Raw genomic sequence first — 12,428 nt, forward strand, 5'->3', positions numbered from 1 at the left:
ACCTTCAAAATAGAGAGGAGGATCTACGATCTAGAGAGAGGGCATGACAAGGTTGATTTGTTGTTGTATCTCAAAACCCTCAAAACCTCTAGTATATATAGGAGGAGGGAGAGGATGAAGCCTTGGCCCCTACTCCAAGGAGAAGGTGTCGGCCGAACCAAGGGAAGAGTCCACCTCCACAAGGGAGGTGGACTACTTTGGGAGGACTCCTCCTTCCCTTCCTTTTAGAGGTCTTTTACCTTTTATCTCCACTCCCTAGCCACATGGGACTTTGAAGAGGCTTTGGCCAGCCCACCAAGGGCTGGTCCACCTCCTCTCACAACCCATAAGGCTCTTGGGTTGACACCCCACTCCCGGTGGTCCCCCGGCACCCTCCCGGCACTCCCGGTACACTACCGATGAGCCCAAAACTTTTCTGGTGACCAAAACAGGACTTCCTATATATCAATATTTACCTCCGCACCATTCCAGAGCTCCTCGTGGCATCCTGGATCTCATCCGGGACTCCGAACAACCTTTTGTCACCAGAACCTACAACTCAACTATATCGAAACGTCACCGAACCTTAAGTGTGTAGACCCTGCGGATTCGAGAACCATGTAGACATGACCTGAGACACTCTCTGATCAATATCCAATAGCGGGATCCTACATATTATACGAAGATCTGCCCATATTGGATCCTACATATTCTACAAAGATCTTATCGGTTGAACCTCTTTGTCAAGGATTCAGTTAATCCCGTATATCATTCCCTTTTCCTTCAGTGTGTTACTTGCCCGAGATTCGATCGTCGGTATCCCAATACCTATTTGAATCTCGTTACCGACAAGTCTCTTTACTTGTTCCATAATACAAGATCTCATGGCTAAGTCTTTAGCAAGATTGATTGCAAGACTTGTTTATGAAGTTGTATTACCGAGTGGGCCCTCAGATACCTCTCCGTCAGATGGAGTGACAAATCCCAGTCTTGATCCATGCTAAGTCAATGGACACCTTCGGAGATACCTGTAGAGCACCTTTATAGTCACCCAGTTACATTGTAATGTTAGATACACACAAGGTATTCTTCTGGTGTCAGTGAGTTACATGATCTCATGGTCATAGGAATGTATACTTGACATGTAGAAAACAATAGCAATAAAATTACACGATCACATGCTACATTTATAGTTTGGGTCTTGCTCAGCACATCATTCTACCAATGATGTGATCCCGTTATCAAGTGACAACACTTGCCCTTGTCTACGAAACCTTAACCATCTTTGATCAATGAGCTAGTCAACTAGAGGCTTACGAGGGACAGTATTTTGTCTATGTATCCACACATGTTTTTGTGTTTCCACTCAATACAATTATAGCATGGATAATAAACAATTATCGTAAAACAGGAAATATAATAATAACTATTTTATTATTGCCTTTAGGGCATATTTCCTACAGGTGGACCCCCCTAGTTGACCCCCGAAACACTTCCCGCATTCCGTCACATAATCGATAAGATCCGGAGCCTTTCCAAACTTCGAATGCCAACTTCCTATATATCAATATTTACCTCCAGAACATTCCGGAGATCGTCGTGATGTTGGGGTTCTCATTCGAGACTCCTAACAACTTTTTGTCACCACCACACATAACTCATGAATACGAAATAGTCACCAAACCATGAGTGTGCAGACCCTGCGGGTTGGAGAACTATGCAGACATGACCGAGACACTCTCTAGTCAATAACCAATAGCGGGACATGGATGCCCATATTGGCTCCTACATATTCTATGAAGATCTTTATCGGTCGAACCATGATGTCAAGGATTCAAGCAATCCCGTATATTCTTCCCTTTGTCCATCGGTAGGTTACTTGCCCGAGATTCAATCGACGATATATCCATACCTACTCCAATATCATTACCGACATGTCTCTTTACTCATTACTTAATACAAGATCTTGTGGCTAACTCTTTAGTCACATTGCTTGCAAGCTTGTTGTGATGTTGTATTACCATGTGGACCCTGAGATACCCCACCGTCACACGGAGTGACAAATTCTAGCCTTGATCCATGCCAACTTAACACACACCCTCGAAGATACCTATAGAGCACCTTTATAGTCACCTAGTAATGTTGCGATATTTGATACACACAAGTTACTCCTTTGGTGTTAGTGATTTGCATGATCGCATGGTCATAGGAAAAAATACTTGACATGCACAAAAGAATAGAAATATACGGACACGATCATATGATACGTTCATAGTTTGGGTCTTGACCATCACATCATTCTCCTAATGATGTGATCCCGTTATCAAATGAAAACTCAAGTTTATGGCCAGGAAACCTTGACCATCATTTGTCAACGAGCTAGTCCTTTAGAGGCTCACTAGGGACAGTATGTTGTCTATGTATACGCAGATGTATTTGTGTTTCCAATCAATACAATTATAGCATGGATAATAAACGATTATCATGAACAAGAAACTATAATAATAACCACTTTATTATTGCCTCAAGGGCATATTTCCAATAGAAGGCGCCTCCTGACGATCCTCCCCCGAGGAGCGGACTTACCAATGATGACCCGCCGGGGTCGCATGGTCCAACCTCCTTGCGTGGATGATGTGAGACACGCTCTGCGGTACCAGGAGGCTTTCCCCTTTTGTCTTAAGGGAGCCAAGACAGATGCGGGTTTCGAAAACAACCCCATAAAGGTTTCATGAACGGTTCTAGATGCCTAAGGATGGGGGCTCGGCAGGATGCAAGTCACCCCCGATTACACCAACACGTCATGAAGAAGAAATTTTCACGCGAAGACTGTTGGGGAACGTCGCATGGGAAACAAAAAATTTCCTACGCGCCCGAAGACCTATCATGGTGATGTCCATCTAGGAGAGGGGATTTCCGATCTACGTACCCTTGTAGATCGCACAGCAGAAGCGTTAATAAATGCGGTTGATGTAGTGGAACGTCCTCACGTCCCTCGATCTGCCCCGCGAACCGTCCCACGAACCGTCCCACGATCCGTCCCATGATCCGCTCCGATCTAGTGCCGAACGGACGGCACCTCCGCGTTCAGCACACATGCAGTTTGATGATGATCTCGGCCTTCTTGATCCAGCAAGAGAGACGGAGAGGTAGATGATTTCTCCGGCAGTGTGACAGCGCTCCAGAGGTTGGTGGTGATTGTCACGCTCAAGATGCGACCCTATCCTCAATTTGGCGCGAGGGCCTCGTCAGGGATAGAAGCGCATCTCGTCGTGTCACAAGAATGGATACCGTCACAAGTACATGTACTGAATAGAAGAGATATATATAGAGTTGGCTTACACTCGCCACAAGCTACATCAGAGTCACATGAGTACATTACATAATCATCAAGAGTAAGAGAAGGGTTTGACTACGGACGAAAACAAACGAGAAAAGAAGAACGACGTCCATCCTTGCTATCCGAGGCTGCCGGCCTGGAACCCATCCTAGATCGATGAATAAGAAGAAGAAGAAGCAACTCCAAATGAACAATCAACGCGCTCGGGTCAAGTAACCTTTACATGTACCTGCAACTGGTGTTGTAGTAATCTGTGAGCCACAGGGGACTCAGCAATCTCATTTCCGAAGGTATCAAGACTAGCAAAGCTTAATGGGTGAGGTATGGTAAAGTGGTGAGGTTGCAGCAGCGGCTAAGCATATATTTGGTGGCTAAACTTACGAGTATAAGAAATAAGAGGGGGAAGATCTACGCATAAACGGACGTGAACAACTGATGATCAAATGAATGATCCTGAACACCTACCTACGTCAGACATAACCCCACCGTGTCCTCGATCAGAGTAAGAACTCACGAAGGAGACAGTCACGGTTACACACACAGTTGGCATATTTTTAATTAATTTAACTTCAAGTTATCTAGAACGAGTGTTAAACAAAGTGTCCACGTTGCCACATAACCGCGGGCACGGCTTTCCGAAAGATTTAACCCTGCAGGGGTGCTCCAACTAGTCCATCACAAATTACCACAAGCCGCATAGAAATCCTCAATCATGAAGCTCGCGATCTCGTCGGATTCCCTAGTGGAAGACCTCAACTCTGATATTACCCAAAGCATCATCGGAATCCCGATGCACAAGATATCTCGTCAAAGGTAAAACTAATCCAGCAAGGCCGCCCGACGTGTCGACGAACCCGATAGGAGCCGCGTATCTCATTCTCAGGACACGTCGGATGGAAAAGCCTACACGTACCAAACCTCGAGTTTCCCCATGGTGGCCCTGCAGTCTGTCCTTTTGGGGCCAACACCATCAGCACTGGGCCCCCTTGTTTATGTAAAATTACTTCTCGGGTTCATGACGCCCTATGCATTTCAGTGTTAACAAAATTATTATGTTGGGCAAATGTAGAACCAATGTTGGGCCTTGCTGGACCAGCTTTTATCTAAAACGAATTATCAAGGGGGTCCCCATAACAACCCCGATCGTGTTAGGAGCGCTCATTTATGGAACATAACGCCGGGAGCCGAAACTAAGGGGGGCAAAGGTGGAACAAAACACCAGGCTAGAAAGGCCAAGCCTTCCACCTTTTACCAAGTATATAGGTGCATTAAATTAAATAGCATTTAATATGGTGATATAACAAGGAACCCATGTTATCACATGGAAGTAACTGCACCTGCAACTAGCAACGCTAACACATGGTTAAGCAAGCGGTAACATAGCCAATCAGTGGTTTGCTAGGTCGAACAGGTTGAAGGTTATCATGGCATGATTGAGAGGCTGATATTTAACATGTGGTAGGCATCGAGACATAAACGATAGAAGCGATAAAACTAGCATGGAAATGATAGTAATGGTATCTGGGGAAATGGTCATCTTGCCTGAGATCCCTCTTGGAAGAAGAATGCCTCCGTGAAGCAGACGAACCGATGTAGTCGAACGGGTCCTCACAATCCGGCATGCCGCGGAACTCTATCGAGGCGAAGCAAACCGGAAACACAAATCAACACATGGAATTCACCACACGATGCACAACACATATGATGCATGAGCAGTTGAATACATGCAAGTCACGGCATGATAATTCACACAATCAAACACTACACATTAAGTGAAGTTCAATATGCAATGAGTTGCATATTGACGAAACTCCACATATGAATTATTTAGTTCACTCCCGGTTATTTACACGGCAATATTAATGTTTTCAAACATGCAAGAGGTGAAGCGGAAATTAAACTACCTATCTAGACATTTTAAATGAGGTCGGAAATGACATATAGCATCTCCGAGACGACCTCACATGTTAATTTACAATACTGTCCAGATCTGAATTAACACATTTAATTAGTTGTTAAACAGCAAAACAAATAGGTTCACGTGATTCTACGCGTCATTTCAAGCAATCTACACATAGAGAACATCTCCAACGGAGCTACGGTTCAAAAGAAACAAGCATCGCAAGATATGATGGCATGAATGCAATATGTGTGCAACGACGGTCACAAGCACTTCAAAACATACAACCAGCAAGAGAAAATGAAACTACACGAGATTATAAGCAAGTTTCATGTAGGACACGATCAAATCGGTGCTACGGATCAAAAACTACGAGCTAAACAAGAAATCACAACAATCTGCCAAAATCAGCCACATAGCATTTTCTACACCCCGCAACTACGGGCTACACTACTCCGATAAACTCAAGCAAGGCATGGCACGAAACATGGCAAGAAGCACTACTACAAACAACTAACAACAACTAGCATGGCAGCAAGGAACACTAGGAAAAGAAGTCACAAAATGGCTCCCCACACACTATTTCAGACCTAGTGAAAATTACACCTCATGAAAGTGCAGTTTTCGATCTGAAGCAATATTGACAGAAGCAAAACCTATAGCTAAAGGACTCCAAATGGCATGAAAATTTACAGCATGCTAGAGAAACAAAAGGGGTACAACTAACTCCATTGCACGAACCTCAAAAGAGCTACAGATCACAAGTTACAAGCAAGACAAGACAACAACAAAATATAACAGATCTCAGACTTAGAAATATTTCAGCTCCTCCAAATCAGCACTGTTTCTAGCAACTTGAGGGCAATCAAACCACACCTAAACATGCATTTCTATTGCAACCAAAAATACCAGGGGCTAGTCTATACACCCAAGAACAACTTCCTAGTAGACAACTCCGTCAAACGAAGCACGGAATAAATTCTACGAAAATGACAAGAGGACAACATGGTAAAATATCGCGCGAGCCAACTTGCTCTAATGCTAAAACTAATTGCACAGAAAAATCCCATGGATTTTTCCACCCCGGAAACATATAAAACATGTGGGGTTGCAACACAAAATAATGCCACACATAAATGTGAGAAAATAACCTATACGCGGGAAAATAAATTAGCGGCAATTCCCTACACGCAAAAATACAAATGACCGCTCTAAAATACATGGAGAAATGGTCCCTAAAACATGGACATTTATTCTACGACATACGAGCTATACGGTCTTGCGCGAAAATTAAATACGGGGCGTATCCTATTAGGACAGCACGCATATCTAGGCAAACAGTGGGTCAAACCACATCAAACATTTATTCAAGTTGCAAAAATGGATACTACGCGAAATTCTACACGAAAAACATATACAACTCATCGCAAACGGGTGTATTGTTTAAAAGATACACACGTTTAAATATCGTCTATTTACTGGAATTTATTAATTCCTAAAATACCTAATAAACCTATTGGGCCGATGAGTGACGCAAACTAGTATTACTCGCCACGGGTGGGAGATAGGGAGCAGGGGGGTTGCTCACCGAGTGGGCTCGGCCCAAGAAGGGGGAGGCTGAGGCGGCCTGGGGCTCGGCAGGCCGTGGCGCAAGGGAGGTCGCGGCTGGGCTTGGCTCGGTCCAGCTGGGCCTGGCGCTCGGCCCAGACGCGCGGGGACGCCCGACCGGCTTGGAGGCCACACGAGCGAGACCTCGTGCTCGTCTCGTCCGAGGCAGGACGAACGAAAGCGGCGGCAGCGAGCACTCCGGCGGAGAGGCACCGCAAAGGAGACCGAGGGGCGGCGGGTTCCGGCGGGATCTGGCCGGGATCCACCACATCCGGCGGCTGCGACCACGCCGGCGGCGCAACGGAGCGAGGAGCACCCATGGCGGCGGAACGCGGGGAGATGGAGGCGGCGAGCGCAGCGGTCGCGGGATCTGGCGGCGGCGGCTGCTCCGGCAAGGCCAGGGACGTTGGCGGCAAGGCGGCGTGCCGGTGGCTCAGGGCAGGAGCTCGGCTCCTCGGGCAAGGCGGTGCTGCTCGGTGCCATACACGGGAGCACGGGAGCGCGGGCGGCGGCGCCGGCGGTTCAGTCCCGGCGGGCCTCGGATGGGCTCGGCGGGCCTGCGGTGGCTAGCGGTTCGTGGGAGGCTGCGGATCTGGCTAGGGTTAGGGGTAGGTGGTGTTGGGGAACGTCGCATGGGAAACAAAAAATTTCCTACGCGCACGAAGACCTATCATGGTGATGTCCATCTACGAGAGGGGATGAGTAATCTACGTACCCTTGTAGATCGTACAGCATAAGCGTTAGTGAACGAGGTTGATGTAGTGGAACGTCCTCACGTCCCTCGATCCACCCCGCAAACTATCCCGCGATCAGTCCCACGATCTAGTACCGAACAGACGGCACCTCCGCGTTCAGCACACGTACAGCTCGACGATGATCTCGGCCTTCTTGATCCAGCAAGAGAGACGGAGAGGTAGAAGAGTTCTCCGGCAGCGTGACGGCGCTCCAGAGGTTGGTGATGACCTTGTCTCAGCAGGGCTCCGCCCGAGCTCCGCAGAAACGCGATCTAGAGGAAAAACCGTGGAGGTATGTGGTCGGGCTGCCGTGGAAAATTCGTCTCAAATCAGCCCTAAAACCTCCGTATATATAGGTGGGAGGGAGGGTACCTTGCCTTGGGGCTCAAGGAGCCCCAAGGGGGTCGGCCGAGTCCAAGGGGGAAGGCTCCCCCCCAAACCGAGTTGGACTTGGTTTGGTGGGTGGGAGTCCTTCCTTCCCTTCCCACCTCCTCTTTTTTTTCTCTGTCTTTTATTTTCTTTCCTAGGCGCATAGGGCCCTTTTGGGCTGTCCCACCAGCCCACTAAGGGCTGGTGTGCCACCCTCAAGGCCTATGGTCTTCCCCGGGGTGGGTTGCCCCCCCCCCCCCGGGTGAACTCCCGGATCCCATTCGTCATTCCCGGTACATTCCCGATAACTCCGAAAACCTTCCGGTAATCAAATGAGGTCATCCTATATATCAATCTTCATTTCCGGACCATTTCGGAAACCCTCGTGACGTCCGTGATATCATCCGGGACTACGAACAACATTCGGTAACCAACCATATAACTCAAATACGCATAAAACAACGTCGAACCTTAAGTGTGCAGACCCTGCGGGTTCGAGAACTATGTAGACATGGCCCGAGAGACTCCTCGGTCAATATCCAATAGCGGGACCTGGATGCCCATATTGGATCCTACATATTCTACGAAGATCTTATCGTTTGAACCTCAGTGCCAAGGATTCATATAATCCCGTATGTCATTCCCTTTGTCCTTCGGTATGTTACTTGCCCGAGATTCGATCGTCAGTATCCGCATACCTATTTCAATCTCGTTTATCAACAAGTCTCTTTACTCGTTCCGTAATACAAGATCCCGTAACTCACACTAAGTCACATTTCTTGCAACGCTTGTGTGTGATGTTGTATTACCGAGTGGGCCCCGAGATACCCTCGTCGTCCATCACATGATTCTCCTAGTGATGTGATCCCGTTATCAAGTGACAACACTTGCCTATGGTCAGGAAACCTCGACCATCTTTGATCAACGAGCTAGTCAACTAGAGGCTTACTAGGGACAGTGTTTTGTCTATGTATCCACACAAGTATTATGTTTCCAATCAATACAATTATAGCATGGATAATAAACGATTATCATGAACAAGGAAATATAATAATAACTAATTTATTATTGCCTCTAGGGCATATTTCCAACAAATACTGCCTTTGTCAGGGCGAGCCGCAGTCAAGTCCCCTTTCGAAATTGATGTTGCGGCTGCCCGTCCCGCCAATTGTGTTTTTGGGGAAGAGGACTAAGGCTAGTATAAAAGAGAGGCCCGACCTCCGTAGAGGGTGTTCCTAGGCTTAGAGTATTGTACTAAGAAAAGAACCCACTAGGGAAAGGAGTTTTAATGAGATCACATCATTAGAAGAATGATGTGACGGACAAGGCGAAACCGCAAATAGAGCATATGATCGTCTGAGTTTATTGCTACCACCATATTCATGTCAAGTATTCGTTCCTACGACGATGAGATCATGCAACTCACTAACACCATAGGAATGCCTTGTGTTTATCAAACATCACAACGTAACTGGGTGAATATAAATATTCTCTACAGATATCTCCGAGGATGTTTGTGGAGTTGGAATGGATCAAGATTGGGATTTGTCACTCTTTGTGGTGGAGAGGTATCTCGGGCCCACTCTGTAATACAACATCACAACGAGCTTGCAAGCAATTTGACTAAGGAGTTAGTCACGGGATCTTGTATTATGGAACGAGGAAAGAGACTTGCCGGTAACGAGATTGAACTAGGTATGGCGATACCGACGATTGAAACTCAGGCAAGTAACATACTGATGGACAAAGGGAACTCCATACGGGATTGATTGAATCCTTGACAATGTGGTTCAACCGGTAAAGATCTTCGTAAAATATGTATTAACCAATATGGGCATCCAGGTCCTATTATTGGTTATTGACCATACAGGTGTCTCGGTCATGTATGCATAGTTCTCGAACCCGCAGGGTGTGCACACTTAAGATTCGGTGACGATATAGATACAATTGAGTTATTGTGTTGGTGACCTTAGGTTGTTCGGAGTCCCGGATGAGATTCCAGACGTCACGAGTAGCTCCGGAATGGTACGGAGGTAAAGATTTATATATAGGAAAGTGCTATTCGCGTTCCAAAAAAGTTCCAGGGTTTTTCGGTATTGTACCGGGAGTGCCGAAAGGGTACGTGGGGTCCAATGGCAGAGGCCCACCCACCTCGAGGAGCACATGGCCCTAAGAGGTGGTGCAACAACCCCTAGAGGGTTGGGCGGCCGACCGCAAAGAGGCCCATGCATCCAACTGGTAGGTGGGGAGGTGCCTTGAGGAGGAGGGACTCTTCCCTTTGGGTCGCCACCTCCCTTGTTGGATGTAGACTCCTCCCCACTAGGCCGACTAGACCTCACATGGAGGAGGGGTCAATGTTGCACCCTACCTACCCCCTCCTCCTAGATATAGAGAGGGAGAGAGAGGCAAGACTACCCCAAGGCATAGGTGCATAACTATGTCAGAGCCCGGAACCGACGCTCAAGAAGATTTCCTTTTTATTCCGTTGTCATTGTGTGATTTATTTGGTTGTCGCATTCATTATTGCATCATGCGCATCATCCACACTGTCTCGACACTCTGTTGCATCATTTTTTAAAACTTGCATCCGTTATTAGTTGTCGGTTCTCTCCATTTTTTTCGTTGATCATTTCGAGACCAACCACCTGCTACTGCGACAACAAACCTTCCTCAGCAACGGCGCCAGAAATCCTTGTGCTACTGCGACAACAGACCTTCCTTGGCAACGGCGCCAGGAATCATGCTGCTACGGCTACGCCTATAGGGACTTCCTTGGCAAATATATAAAGGATTTCCCCGTGGCCTTGGAGCCTTGTGTTGGTGTTCCCTTGAAGAGGAAAGGGTGATGTAGCACAGCGGCGGTAAGTATTTCCCTCAGTTTGAGAACCAAGGTATCAATCCAGTAGGAGGAGCGTTCAAGTCACAAGTACCTGCACAAACACAAAGAGCTTGCACCCAATGCTATGAAGGGGTTGTCAATCCCTTATAGATTGTTTGCAAAGTGAGAACTGAAAGCAACAAAGAGTAAACAAAGCAAATTAAAAGCGAAAGTGGAAACGATAGTTGTGATTAGACCCGGGGGCCGTAGTGTTCACTAGTGGCTTCTCTCATGAAAGCAAGTAGACGGTGGGTGAACGAATTACTGTCGAGCAATTGATAGAACCGTGCAAAGTCGTGACATTATCTAAGGCAATGATTATATCTATAGGCATCACGTCCAAAACAAGTAGACCGATACTTTCTGCATCTACTACTATTACTCCACATGTCGACCGCTATCCAGCATGCATCTAGTGTATTAAGTCCAAAAGAACAGAGTAACGCCTTAAGCAAGATGACATGATGTAAATGGAAAATCTCATATCTACGATCAAAGCCCATCTTGTTACCCTTGATGGCAACAACATGATGCGTGCCTTGCTTCCCTTCTGTCACTGGGAAAGGTCACCATACGGTATGAACCCAAAACCAAGCACTTCTCCCATTGCAAGAATCATAGATCTAGTTGGCCAAATAAAACCCAAGACTCGGAGAGACTTACAAGGATATCAAATCATGCATATAAGAAATCAGCAAAGACAAAAATATAATTCATAGATAATCTGATCACAAATCCACAATTCATCGGATCTCGACAAACACACCGCCAAAGAGGATTACATCGGATAGATCTCCATGAAGATCATGGAGAACTTTGTATTGAAGATCCAAGAGAGAGAAGAAGTCATCTAGCTACTAACTACTGACCCGTAGGTCTGAAGTGGACTACTCACGAGTCATTGGAGAAGTGATGATGTTGATGTAGAAGCCCTCCAACTCCAAAGCCCCCTCCGGCAAGGCACCGGGAAGGGTCTCCAGATGAGATCTCGCGGAAACGGAAGCTTGCAGGGGCGGAAAAGTGTTTTCGTGGATGCCCTAATCTTTTCTGGATTTTTAGGGAATTTATAGGCCAAAGAGCTAGGGCAGGGGAGCGCCAGGGAGGCCACAAGCCTGGTTGCCGCGGGCCCCCTGGCCACGGCAACAGGGCTTGTGGGCTCCCTGTGGGCCCCCTTCCTTGTCCCTCAAGCCTCCCGATCTTCTTCCTATCTGGAAAAATTTATTTCGGGAGATTTGGAGTATTTTGCACAGCGGCAAAAGCGGAACCCAAGTTGGTTATGACATCTTCTAGTTTGCCAATTCTAGAGGAATCATTAACTATAGGTTCCTTCTCCCTTAAATTTTTCAAGACCATTCCCACTTTGGATTGGTACTGAGTAATTTGATTGTGGATATTTCTGTCCAAACCCTCAATAAGTTCAATTGTGGCAATTTTGTTTTCAATAGCGTCAAGCCTTTGCATCACGTGTTCCAATGTCAAGGTAGTTCCATTAACCATGAGCGGGGGTGAGCCTACCAAATTCATGATAGCTCCATAGGAGTCAACAGTATGGCTCCCCAAAAAATTTCCGCCTATGATGGTATCAAGGATATACCTATTCCAAGGAGAGATTCCAACATA

Source organism: Hordeum vulgare, chromosome 1H, assembly GCF_904849725.1.
Source record: "Hordeum vulgare subsp. vulgare chromosome 1H, MorexV3_pseudomolecules_assembly, whole genome shotgun sequence".
Taxonomy (NCBI): domain Eukaryota; kingdom Viridiplantae; phylum Streptophyta; class Magnoliopsida; order Poales; family Poaceae; genus Hordeum; species Hordeum vulgare.